The sequence below is a fragment of the Hippopotamus amphibius genome, chromosome 3 (genome assembly GCF_030028045.1).
Source record: "Hippopotamus amphibius kiboko isolate mHipAmp2 chromosome 3, mHipAmp2.hap2, whole genome shotgun sequence".
Lineage (NCBI taxonomy): Eukaryota > Metazoa > Chordata > Mammalia > Artiodactyla > Hippopotamidae > Hippopotamus > Hippopotamus amphibius.
Genome location: NC_080188.1, coordinates 150,078,741 through 150,090,678, shown reverse-complemented (window position 1 = coordinate 150,090,678; position 11,938 = coordinate 150,078,741). Strand labels below are relative to the sequence as shown.

Sequence of the window (11,938 nt, the reverse complement as noted above, 5' to 3'; positions counted from 1 at the left end):
GAAAAACAGTCACCACTTGCAGCACATTTCAGTGACACAGCATGGGCCACAAAACTTGCTTACTTGTGTCACATATTCAACCTGCTCAACAGACTCAATCTGTTGCTTCAGGAGAGAACAACTGTGTTCAAGTCAGCAGATACAGTGGCTGCATCCAAAGCCAAACTGGAATCATGGGGACGATGAGTGGACATTGGGATTATTGACATGTTTCAAATATTAGCAGAGATTTTGAAAGAGACTGAGCCAGGGCCTTCTTTCTCCAAGCTGGTGCATGATCACCTATCTCAGCTTTCAGAAGAGTTTGAGCATTACTTCCCAACCACAAAAACCCCCAAACTGGGAAGGAATGGATCCGGGACCCATTTGTGAATAAGCCAGGTGAATCAACTCTGTCCATGCTAGAAGAGGATTGACTGCTCGAGATTGCAAATGATGGTGGCCTTAAAAGTATGTTTGAGACAACTTCAAATCTCATACATTCTAGATTAAAGTCAGTCACAAAAGCACTGAAAGCTTGTTTCTATTTCCATGAGATTATGCGGTAAACTGGACCTAAGCAACACACTTCGGATGTCACTGTTTCCCATCACCCCCAGATGGGACCATCTAGTTGCAGGAAAACAAGCTCAGTGCTCCCACTGATTCTGCATTATGGTGAGTTATATAATTATTTCATTATATATTACAATGTAATAATAATAGAAATAAAGTGCACAATAAATGTAATGCACCTGAATCATCCCAAAATCATCCCCCCTGACCCCGGTCCATAGAAGAATTGTCTTCCACAAAATCCATCCCTGGTGCCAAAAATATTGGGGACTACTGCTTTAGGTGACAGACCTGTTCTTTGGGGAACTAAAAGCAACTATCATTCTCTTGCAAATCTCTACAAACCAGAATGTAAATACAGGCCACAAGGACCTAAGACTGAGCCTAATTAGCTCTTCAGGCAAGACCTGAAACAAAGAAGAAAAAAAAAAGAGAGAGAGAGAGAGACAAAGTGACAGTTTTAAAATTCAAACCACTGGAAATGCTCCCTCAGCCAAACTTTTACAAATAGTAAAGCCTTAGTCATCTGAGCAAGCAACTTTAATCTATTCCAACTGTTCTTTGTAAACTAGTAATTTTATATTGTAATACCTCTTTCATAACTAGGTTTTAAGTGAAGCCATGAAATCTCTAGTTTTGCCTGTTTATGTCTGTGTACACATTATGCATCTGATGTAGCTCTACCTCTGGAAAACATTATCAGAATTAAATTTATGAAGAGCTCTATTTAATTTAATAGAAGTGCTTACAAATAAAGAAACTGGCCAAATGACTTTCAGGTTCACATGAAATGGGAAATATTCAATATTAAGTTGACATCTGGTAATAAAGTTTGTTTGTTGATCTAATTAATACAGACATGTCTTTAGAGTCATCAATATTAAGTATAATATTTTATTGTACCTAGGTTTAGCATAAGTCAAATAAGAACTTATTATAGCTGTTACAAGGAAAATAACTTGATATGATGAGACTTTAAATGTAAATGAGATAAGAGCTTTTTGGTAAACTGTTTAAAAATAATTATATTTTAGAAATGTCTACTTAAATGATCTTTCCAAATATTTGGTGACTTAAAGTTCTAGAGTTGTGCTAATTTAAGTGATGAAAGTTTTTTTGAATAGCTAGATAATTTCAAAAAATAATAAGGTACTGAGACATCAATTACTAAATACAGAAACCAAAGGCATTTAGGACTATTAGTGAATATATTTGGTGCCACCCCAAGATGTTCTCTATAAGAAAACAAATGTTTCTAGAAATTATCACTGGCATTTATGTTCACCAATCTACAGAATGCTAATGTAAAAGACAGTTTATAATTGCTTACTTCTTAACTTTCACTAGAAATTAAGGTTTTTAAGAGTTGAGGATTCTAATTTAAACATGTAACTAAAGCTAATAGAAATAATACAGAAACATTTCAGTGTAAAATAGGAAAGTAAGATGTGTGTTTTCAGTTAAAAAAATGTATTAGGAATAGAATTATGTTTTATTGAGGAAAAAGGAAGAAAATACGTCTCAGACCTGGCTGGTTTTATTTGAATGGAAAAATAAGGGACAGGCTGATATGGTTACAGAAAGTGATGAAAGGTTGTGGAAAGAAACCCTGATAAAAAGTTTTATGCATGGTCAGTTATAACTAAATTTAGATTGAAGTTAACTAAGTAAGCTAATACAAGTTTGGAATTTGAACAAAGTTTCTTAGAGTGCTCCTTTTGACAACAGATTGTGTGAGTTTCTGTGCCCTTAAGTAATCTTTTTGTGACTTTGGTTAAATGAATAGGTATTATTTCATAGAGACCTATGATCCTATTGTGTTATAAAATCTTTTTGATGTTTTTAACAAACTTGCCCAATATTAAAAGCCAACTATATGTATTGAGTACTTTTTGCTAGCCTGGTTGTTTAATCTTTTTTAAAAAGGTTTAAACTTTTTTAAAAACAAAAACTTTAAACTGGCCTTTATTACATGGTCACAAATAAAGATGCAGTTAGAAGGGATGGGCAGGGAAAAAAACAGTTTTAAGTGTCTTTGAATAGAAACATAAGACTAAGGTTTGTTTGGTCCCCCCCTTCATTAAAATATCTTATTAATACTTTATGGAGTAAATAAGTAAATAAATAAATAAATATAAAATAAAATCCAACTAAAGTTTTTTAACCTCCATTTGACTCTGGGATGCTTCAATGGAACATCTCTGAGACATCTCAGAGTTAAATATTAAAACTAAGTTTAGCTGGTATGTTAAATTACTTCAAAACATTGTCAAGTAATTGGAGATGAACCTTAGGTTACAGTATATGGATAAATATTATTAATATAGATATTCCAAAATTTATATGAAATCCGTAACATTTGATATGTCCTGATACAATGTTATCTGCCTAAATATTTAGTTATTATCCTAAAATGTCATATGTGACAGAACTGTCCAAGTTTCCTGCCAATTACATGCTCAAATCTTTAACCATGCCATTTTAAGTTTTGTCCTGATGTTTTTACCAAATGAAGATTTTCAAGAAGACTCATAAAAAATATAAAAATATGTTTCTGATTCCCTTTAGATAATATGACTGAACTGTGTAACAAATGACAAAACTCTAATGGAAAATCTGATTACTTCATCCAGAACAACAGGAATCAATTATATGTGACTAAATGAACTGATGAATACGATTTACAATTTTATGACTTTGGGAAATATACCAGCTTTAATCCTTATTTTCCAGAAAAACCTTTCCTCTTACACTATGACCTATAACAAGTTGATAAAGTATACCTTCGTAAACAAAGATGAAACATTTATCTTTTTCTCTATGTAATCCTGCCAGAATTTGGCTTCTCTAGCTGGCTCTCTTGTGGAGTTGATGGTTTATTGCAATTGGATTACAACTAGTTATACTAGTCATTGTTTTAATATTCCAAATTGTTTATGCTTTGTGTCTCGCTTGCTGCACTATGACTTTGTCAATATTACTAGCTGCATTAGTTATCCTGTCTATTTTATAAGATTGTTGCCTCTTACAGTACCCGGTATATAACCAGGCCTCCAACAAAATTAATGATGGTTAAACATCTTGAGGAAATAGATCATGTTTATGACTCTTATAGAATAATTGTAATAGTGTGATTCCAGGTATGGGAAGAAGCAACAAGGGAAAATATCTCCTGGATCATAATAAACTAGTAAGACAGGACCCAGAGAATCTTTAATTATCAACAGGGTCTAATCTGAAAATTAGCACCTAGAGTGGCATGTCAACAAGAATTTTCAACTGATCTGGGATGAGCCCCCCAGGGCCATTGGACCAAATATTGGTCAAATTCTGGACCAAGAGGAGGATCTGAGAGGTGAAATTTTTCCTGCCTTGTCAGTAAACAAAGGATGTCACAGTCATCAGTGCTGGTAGCCCTCCAATGTGAGCTAGTGAGCCCTGAGGAAGCTCAGGAAGGAAAGAATACCTGCCATCTAGCAGCCATCAGACTGCAGCCTTTCCCTACAGTAAGCCCTGAGGGAACTCAGGGTGTGAAAACACGGGATAGCGGCCCCAGATACCTGAGGTGCAAATGGAAGGAATGATTTCAGTGAGCCCAAACTCTCACATCTCCCATACACAGAAAAGCATTAAATTCCTTAACTTGGAATATCTGGTTTTCTTTAATTAACAATAATCTTTTGATGTTCACAGCTACCTGCCCTTTGGTGTAAAACATCTATATACCCCCTTACCTCCTCAGAGTAGTTTTCTCAGGGTTACTTGAGATGCTGCCTCTCGGGCTTGAAGTCCTAAAAACTGCCACCAAATAAAGCATAACTCTCAAAAAAAAAAAATCAGTTGGGTTCATTTCATGTTTTGCTCAAGAATTAAAGTTCAATATTACTAGAATTCATGAACTTTTAACAAATATAGCAAGTGAGAAAAAAATGTTTTCAATTTTTAATTAAGCCTTTGAATTCAAATTTTTGGGCTTATCTCTGAGTTCCCCTCATCTCCTCCCTCTGAGTATGTTTCTGATTCACTGTTTTATCAAGGTCAAATTCCAAAGGCTAGTCACCTGTCTCAGCATTTGCCTCATAACATTTTCAATAAATATTGGACCCTTAGGTTCTTAAAGGTAATGCAAGTTGCATTTTTCTAAGTTTACTTTAGAGAAAACTTGCAAGAGTTTCATGTATCACTGGTTTTAGAACTAAGTACTATGGAGGGGAAAATAGCTTAGAATAATAGAATATTCAAGCTGGAAGAAACCTGAGATTTTCCAGTTAACCCCTTCCTTTCATAAGGAAAATCAGGGGGAGAAGTAGTTTTCCCGGTGTCCAACAGCCAGTTCGTTGCAGCACTGGAATTGGAACTGAGGTTCCTGCCAGCTGGCCCTTGTTTTCATCACCATCTTTTGAAGTCACTGTCTGCATAATTTACCTATGTCTTCTTTATCCATACATCCAGTCAGGCACCAATTCCCAGCCTTCAACTTTAGAAATGTCTTTCTTTTCCGGCTTCTCCTCTGCATTCCTGTTGTCACTCTCTCAAACCAGCCTCTCACTCTCTCTTGCCTGGATCACTGCGTGGTCCTGCTGTCCAGCTGTCCTGCTACCCTTCCACGAGCTTATTCTCTGTGAGGCTGCAAAACCACACCTTCCAAAATAAGCTCTCGATTACACCATGTTCCTGCATTGGCTTCCTGTTGTCTCTGAAACCAAATCCAAGCTCTTCACTCTTGGGTACAAAGTTTTTTTGCAATTGTCTGGAGCCCTAGCCACCCCCATACACACATACAACTTAACCCCAGGAACTCCACTTTAGTCCCAGGAAATATTTCATGTCAACTTTCCTCTGCCCAAAATGACTTTTAGTCTGCCTTATCCCCTGGCAATAAATCCTGTTTGTTTGATTACTGAGAAACTCCTAGTCATCCTTCAAAAGCAATTCAGATGTCACCTCCTCTTAGCTTTTGTAACCTTTCATGAAAGTGTAGTGCTCCCTTGGTCCCTTTAATCACCTCTGCCAGTCTGCAGTCCCACTCCCCACATATAACCTCACCCAGCCTCTTCCACAGCTTAGGCCTTGCTCTTGATTCCAAATTTGACCTCCCACTTCTTTCATCCTGCCCCTGCCCCTCACCTACACTCAGACTTTTGATTTCCATATTCTCACATCTGTCTTTTCTTTCTATGTTAAGTTCTCCAAAGACTAGTCTCTCCACAGACTAATGAATCAGATGTTACGACCCCGCCCTTATTTTCCACCTTAGATCAGGGTCTTAGGTGACCCACACCAGGATTCTGCCCCCAAAGGCAGCTCATAGAAGGCATGACTAGTCCCCCAGGTGGACCAACAGTAAGAAGATTTAGGTAGAACTTCTCACACTGCAATTGGATAAGTAGCTTACATGTTTGCCTACCCCTTTAGATTGTGAATTACTTCAGGTCAGGAACTATGTCTTTCTTGTCTTTAATTGGTGATGCCTAAAACAGGGCTGGTATAGAGTTGGCATTTAATAAATATGTGAAGGAGTGCAAGTAATAATAATAACAATGGAGCTCAAAGAACTGAACAGAAAGTTAGATGGGGAGTCATGACACTCACAAAACCCTTTCAGTCTGAAGAATAAAATATTTGTGGACTATTAGAAATTGAATTCAAATACTTATTTCTTTTATATTATTGAAATAGAATGCAATATTTACAAGGATAGACCACTGAGTTAGATGCTTGTACTATCTGTCAGGATCAGCTCGATTACGCTGTGGTGACAAACCCCAGATCTCAGTGGGTTAAAATAGCAAGGATTTACTTGCATTTCCAATGTGGAGATAAGGGAACTCTGATCATCAGAGTCACTCTAGAACACAGCTTGATGAAGGTTTATCTCAAAAAGTGTTTCCATGATGGCTGGAAAGTCTTGAGCCAACAACTAAAAGCACATCATTTCTATGCAAACCCATCTGCTAGACCTAGTCACATGACTATGCCTGGCTTCAAAGAGACCAGGAAGGACAATCCTAAAATGCACCTGGAAGGACAGGGACACTGGGTATCAGTGGGGGTGGCCATGTCTACCACATACCACTCCTCTGGCCACACGTTCAGTTCCTCTTCACCCCTTAAGCAGCGTACAGCCCCCTGCCGTGGCCCTGTCCCCACACTGTACAGTGGGTATACGTGTGCTGGGGAAAGAAGGTAAGCAATAACGTATCTCTTTAGTTCACAGATTTTGAGTTCAAGAGGAAATATATCTGACCTAATGTAGAAACAAATGTTTATGACCCAGGTGTACTAGTTTCCTACAGCTGCCATAACAAAATATCACAACCAGAGTGGCTCAAAACAATGGACATTTATTGTCTTACAGTTTTGGACAACAGACATGCAGTAAAGGTGTCAGCAGAGTCATGTTCGCTCTGAAACCTGTGGGAAGGACCCTTCTTTGGCTCTTCCTAGCTTCTGGTGGTTTGCCAGTGATCCTGAAAGTTCTTTGTCTTGCAGCAGCGACGCTTCAGCCTGTGTTTCTGTTGTCACACAGCACTCTTTTCTCACATCTGTCTCCTCTTTTCTTATAGAGACACCAGTCATGTTGGTTTAGGGCCCACCTAATTTAGCATGACCTCATCCTAACTTGATTACATCTGTAAAGATACTATTTCCAAGTAAGGTTACGTTCGCAGGCACCAGAGGTTAGGACTCCAACATATGTTTTTAGGGGAATACAATTCAACCAATAACACCATTCACCTCCTCAAAAACCTCATATACACAGAGTTGTCCATTTTCTAGACGTCATGAACTTTGAGCTCAGTGCCAAGACTGGTTAGGACTTTGGTGTTTACTTCCTTGGGAAGGGCATTTATGTAATGTACAAAGGGGTAGGGGAGTGAACCAAATATTTGGTGTCTAGAATGGTGGACTATGGTAGACATTAGAGCTCCTATTATTTAAGAGGAGATATTTCCAGTTATTTTCCAACCAATCAAACAGCTGAATTATATTTCCTTGCTCTCATGAAACTAGGTGTGATCACATAACTTGCTTTAAGCCAATGAAATGTGAGTAGACATGCTATGTGTTATTTCCAGATACTACAAGTAGAATTTAAGAGCCAGAGCACAATTTTCCACCTTTCTTTTATCTTCCAGGTTGAAAGTAACTTTCCAGGTGGTGAAAATTCTGGAATGAAGGTCGTGGTCTAAAGACAACATGAAGTAAGAACTCCACCATACTGCCTGTACTTGGCATGTACTATACCCTATGACACAGCAATTTATATTTTATATATATATACATATATGAAATATTCCTGTACATATTCATCAGGGAAACATACACAGTTATTTTAAATAGAATTTTTGCAGTAAAAAATGAGAATCAGTCTAAATGCTTATCAATTGTAGGTTGAAATAAATAACTACATTCATAATCTGAATAATATAAAACAATGGAAATAAGTGAATTACAGCTACAAAAATCAATATAGATAAATTTTTAAAACATAACTTTCAGCAGTCATAGAAGAATACACAGTTATGATTCCAATTCCATAACACAGTGAGCATTAATAGTATTTGTATAGGGGTAAAAAATGTCTGTTAGCAGTGAAGAAAAAGCAGGAAACAATGAGCTAAATGACAAATTTTGTTATTGGTCTTTAAACTCTACATATATATTTTTGGTATACTCTCTTTACAATCTGTATCTCACAACTATTGAAAAAACAAATCTTGGGCATATGAAGGACATGAGTTATAGAAATAATTCCATGTTTTTTAATGTAAAATGAATAACATTTTTTGTATAAAAGCTTTTGTTTCTTTCTTGTTTTTCTAATCTTTTATTTCTTTAAACATTTTATACATAATTATTTTATATTCTGTATTTGTTAGTTCTGATGTCCAAAGTCTTTGAGATCTAAATGTTTTACTTTCTGCTTACTCTGTTTCCCTGTGTATTTGTTGATGAGTGATTGTAAGCTGATACTTGGTTGATTTCTATCTGTGGAAATCTTGCAAGCATTTTCTCCAGAAGGATTTGTGTCTTCTTCTTCCTGGCCAAGCTCCCACATGTTGCCACTGGCGCAAAGATTAGTCTCTCAATCACGGTGCTGATATTGAAATTTGCCCTCAAAAACTTCACCATTTGGGGACTTCCCTGGTGGCACAGTGATTAAGAATCTGCCTGCCAATGTAGGGGATGCAGTTCTATCCCTGGTCTGGGAAGATCCCACATGCCGCGGAGCAGCTAAGCCCATGCGCCACAACTACTGAGCCTGTGCTCTAGAGCCCTTGAGCCACAGCTGAGCCCACATGCCCAGAGCCCGTGCTTTGCAACAAGAGAAGCCACAACAATGAGAAGACTGTGCACCATAACAAAGAGTAGCTCCTGCTCGCTGCAACTAGAGAAAACCCGTGTGCAGCAATGAAGACCCAACATAGCCAATAAAGAAATAAAGAAATACATTTATTAAAAAAAACTTCACCATTTGTATTCATTTCCTGCTTATCCCTCCTTTCTCTAGTTAACTGATCTTTTTAGTGGGGGAAGTAGGGAGCTTCAGTGATTTCTTTACTCCCAGTAACATTAAAAAGTATGAGTTTTCTGCACATTTTAGAGCTTGAAGATGAGGCCACTGGCCTATGAACTCACAACTGTAGGTAGTGTGCTACATGAGGGGCAAATTTTTTGTCAACACCGCAAGAGTCTCTGGCCCAATGAGTGGAGTTTGATAGTAATACTTGCTGCAAAAGTATGATTTTCATGTATGAAAGCTTCAAGCAGAGATGAAAACATTTTTAAAATGGCCTGTGTTTTCCTCTGCTTTTCTCCATTATTTTTTACTCTTCTTGGACCTCTCAGGCATTACTTGGCTTTTCTGCTTTCAGACTAATGATGTGTCCTGATGTAAAGTCCTAAAAAGGGAGCTCACTCAGTGGGTCTGATGTGGTGGATGCTTGCCTGGGAAATTCTGCACATGCGGGGCACCATCTCCTGTGAACGCCCATGGGAGGTCGTGCCTGATCTCTACTTCTAACAGAGATCCTGAAGGGATTGAAAAGGAAGAGCAGAAGGCAGCTGAGAAGGCTGTGACTTAGGAGGAATTTCAGGGTGAATGGCCCGCTCTAGCTCCTGAGTTCATTGCTACTCAAGCTGAGGTGGTGAACAGGCCCAAACGCGTGCAGGTGCCCTCTATGCTGATTCAACAGTCCCCCACAGAATACTGCAGCCCTCAGCCTGCTACTGAAGACCAGTCTGCAGCCCCCACTGTTCAGGCCACTGATTGGGTAGGAACAACCACTGAGTGGTCTTAAGCTATTCTTCCACAAACCTTTAAAATAGGTTGATGGAAAATAAGCAGTTTCTGAAAATAGATAGATAGATAAATAAAGTATGGGTTTGGTTTGGTTTGGTTTTTTGATGCTTTTTAGTTCAACAGTTCTCCACAGCATAACTTATTCCAATACATTGCTCTCTAAATGTGTTCATTTTGCTTACTTTTCATCCCTATAAAATTAGTGAGCTAGTTTATTTTGCTTAATTTGAAAGTATGAGATGCTCATAAATTTTTTGACTTTTATATCCAAGTGGGTTTAGTCCCGCAGAGTTGGATTTTTCACGTATTTCATACCTGCCTTTGACCCCCAGGATGACCTGTGTGCTGGACACTTTTCCTACGGCGCAGCATTGGCAATGACCTGAGATTCATAAATGTTGGACAAGCGTAATAATGTGGTTTAAAATAGTAGCTATTTTTAACATTATGACTACTTATGTTTCAGTCACAACCAACAGATATTCAGGCCTTAAACAATAAAATGTACAAAACTTTTCTTGCTGGCCCTCCCTGCTGTATTTTCTCCTCACAACATCACTTTCATAAAACCAAGTTGTAACTAGAAAGTAAAATCCTAAAGTTCAAACAGTGCATTTGGCTTGGAGCTCAAGAGGTTTTTCTAAGGAAAATGACTACGCTTCTGTGTTGTATTTATTTAACCTACCATAAATCCTCTGGATCCTTTCCCCTTTCCCCAAATGACTTACATCCCAACCTTGGAGTGTTTGAAGATTGGGTTCTGCTGCTCCTCTAAGTTGAGTATGAGTAATTTTTCTGGAGTGTTTGGTTTTGACAAATGTACCTATCATATTCACCTAATATTTTCAGAGCAACTTCCCCTGTCCCTCCTTCCTAAGTTAGATTCTTTCTTGTTCTCCTGGTCTACTTAGAAATACACTAGGTTTGAGGCATTACTTTAGCTGCTTTTAAAGGGTAGAAAAAGATTTCAGGGATTTAATGGAATGTTCAGGGCTGACCCCAAGAAAGTTTTGGAGTCATTCAGGTTTGTATTTTAGATTTCTCTTTCCTCCTTGTTATTCCCTCTCCTCCTTACCATCCAAGCCCCAACAAAGTACAAATCTGAGTCCATCAATAGTCTCAAAGGCTCTTCTTAGGTGATACACATGCTCCAAAGTTCTTTCTTCTTCCTCTCAACCAAATTTTCAATCTTTCAATCATTCAAAGCCTTGAATAATCTGGGAAAGAAATGCACTTAGCAACTAATTCACCTCAATGTGGAAATAAGTAATGACTTTTAATTTACCAGAAGTTTTCTCATTTTAAAACTGAAAGTCCCTTAACAGAACTCTCTCATCAGTAAGATTTTGGAAAGTGTAGGATCATTTTTTTTCCTTCTTTTCCACTTCTTTACATCCTTCCCCATCCTGTTAAACAAAATAGCATGGATGGATGGATAGATAGATACATGATAGGTAGATTAGAGATAGATGATAGATAGATAGGTAGATAGATAGATAGATAGATAGATAGATAATAGATATGAAAAAGAAAGGAAAAGAATAGCAAAAATAATATGATTAGGTAGAGCAATGATACTATAATTTAGAATGGAGCTTAGAAAATGAGAAATAATGAATAGACATTCAGGGATAACAATCACAGTAACAGGCAGCTGTTAGGATGTTGTAAGTTAAGATAATAGGGGAGGCTGGTACCTGAATGCTAGGTTATAAATGACTTTAGGTACATCCTATTTCCACTAGTTTAGAGGCTATTTGATCAGAAAGTCACAAATTGTATTACTGTAATTGATCTGCCTCTATGATCTTCAGAATCAGAATGATATATCAGAGGTCCCTGATGGAAAGGTACCAAAATAAGACCACATTATTAAACAAGTGGGAAGAGATGAAAGTGAAATAAACTCATTCTTTAGAAATCACCATCTAAAGCAGAAGAACAAGAGCAAGTTAAACATGGAATAATGTACTCTTGTTTACAATATTTTAAAAAATTGGAGTTGGCGGAAATGCCCCTCAGTGGGGATTGTTCATATAGATTATAGCACATCCCATCAATGGATCACTATGCCTC

At 37.5% G+C, this 11,938-nt stretch overlaps 1 non-coding gene and 1 pseudogene across 1 annotated transcript; both read left to right on the top strand.

Annotated features, from left to right (window-relative positions):
* Positions 1–9,149: 9,149 nt before the first annotated feature.
* LOC130850604 (small nucleolar RNA SNORA62/SNORA6 family) lies at positions 9,150–9,298 on the top strand. Its single transcript, XR_009052967.1, has one exon. It is a non-coding gene; the product is annotated as a small nucleolar RNA SNORA62/SNORA6 family (small nucleolar RNA).
* A 174-nt stretch (positions 9,299–9,472) lies between these two features.
* Positions 9,473–9,860, top strand: LOC130847905 (40S ribosomal protein SA-like; annotated as a pseudogene).
* The last annotated feature ends 2,078 nt before the right edge of the window (positions 9,861–11,938 follow it).